The following is a 2,146-nucleotide window of genomic DNA, read 5'->3' on the forward strand; positions in this document are numbered from 1 at the left end:
TTCCACCTGTGCAAAGAAATGACAGAAAAAAAAGAGGATATAATTAGGCTATGACATAGTCTGCCATAGTGAGATCTCGATGCCCACATTTTTTTTCATTTCAGAGTATGTTCTTTTCAGTACCATGTGAAATGACTATCAGAAGAGTATAACTGTATGAGAAAATATTATTATATAATGTGATCTGCTTCCAGATCTACCTTAACGTTCATTTTTGTCCCTCTGTGGCACCTCTGTATCCAAGAATCTGTTAGCAAAGAATTCCTAAGTCAATTTCTCACTTGAGCTTTTGCTGTTATCGCATCTTACCAAAATACTGTGATAGCAAGGCAGGGCCTGACCTTCAGTTAAACTCTAGTTCCATGTTGTCCATCCAAGCCATTCCAGAATTATCAACAGTACACAGAAAGGTAAATTTAAAAAACAGTAAGAAGCAGGAGGTGATAGTGGTAGAGTGTCTTACTTGGGCTCCCAGACAAGTCTCTGCTGATGGGTCAAAATAACATTTCAGTGTTTGTTCCTGTGCTTCTATTAAGTTTGACAAAAGTGGTCACATGAGAATTTTTTGCCTTTGGTCACTTTTCAGTGGGAACCAAGGATTTCACACCCACTGCTCTTCCTCATTAGATACAAAATGGGCATTCTCTCTTTGCTACACTACTGGCAATAGGCAAGTCCATAATAATTAAACCTCAGATCCCCAGCCTGTGGCTTGTACACCATTCATATTTTATGTATGGCATGTGCCACAGGCATTTATCTGATATAATATGATATTTCTGACTGAGAAACTAGAACAACAGAAAAATTGGCAATTTTTCTGCTATTAAGGGGTAAAATCTGGCTTATACAGTTAACAATTTACTACCATGGGTTTCCTACTACAAAAATTCCGGAAGTAAATTATGTCATTAAAAAAAAAACCCAAACACAATCCATACCTAGTTCAAACAAATTAAAACAAAGGATATTGATAGCTAATATCATGTAACTTGTAGTAAATTATCAAAATTATCTGTTCTGGTTTGATAATGTTGGAATCATGCAAGAGCATATGCTTTTTGTGCAAGCAGCAGCACAGATATGTGCAGTCTGTCCAGTGCTGCAAAAGGTCTTCAACACACTGGCTAATCTCTACATCCTCTCTTCAGCTCTTCATTTAGAACTTAAAATTTGTTTTATATACTCAGTTATTTTCAGGATTTGGAGCTGGTAACTGTTGAACAGGTATCTCACCATTAGAATCAAAAGAGATTCTGGTCTTGTGTTTGAAATACAGAAGCTGACTTAAATGTTGTTTTGAGAAAATGAAAGATGGGGGGAAAAGTAAAAACACCAACAAAACCAAAACCAACAAACCCACCAAATTTAAAGAAGGCCTTATCACTTTTGCAGTGAAATCAATGTAATTGTGCATCAATTTCCTGAAAATCAGAATTGTGTGCAACAAACACAAATCAAAAAGGGTAAGAGGATTGGCAGAATCATTTTTAATAATGCAGAGATTCCATACTGGATTGACAGAAAGTTTCTAAAATGTTCTAGGATGGGGATATAGCCATTTGTTCTCAAAATTTTGCAGACATATTTCCACTGAAATCACACCAGAAACAGAATGATGCCAGCACCTAAGAGTTGCATGTTTACAGTGTGTATTCCAAACACATTGCACAGTTTTAAAAATAGGAACAAAGAAATCCTTAAAACCAAAGGAAGCCACTTTGGTAGCAAAATGCTTAAAATCAAACAATTAGTAAAATCAAGTACTCTCCCTCAAGGCCAGTTATAATCTGCTTTAACAAAAAATAAAACAGCTAGAAAGCATGGATTAAGTCTTTTCCCAGGACCATCTACTTCAGAGGTCACATATTGGGGTAAGGAGGAATGGAATAAACAGCATTAACCCAGTAAGTATTCAGTAGTAAGCAAAAGAGAAGAAATAAAAGAGCAGGGATAATACAAAAGAAAAATTCTGTGCTGCTCTGTGAAAGCTATGCCCCTTTTATTGTACTTATCCATGAATTTCATGATGTAGAAAGAAGTTTAGGGAGCCTCACCCAACTTCTCAGATTAGGTGTCACAATTATCACCTCCATTTTTTTCACACCAGAAAACTTTAAAGCATGACACCACAATTATTGGCTTG

Source organism: Indicator indicator, chromosome 8, assembly GCF_027791375.1.
Source record: "Indicator indicator isolate 239-I01 chromosome 8, UM_Iind_1.1, whole genome shotgun sequence".
In the NCBI taxonomy this organism is placed as follows: Eukaryota; Metazoa; Chordata; class Aves; order Piciformes; family Indicatoridae; genus Indicator; species Indicator indicator.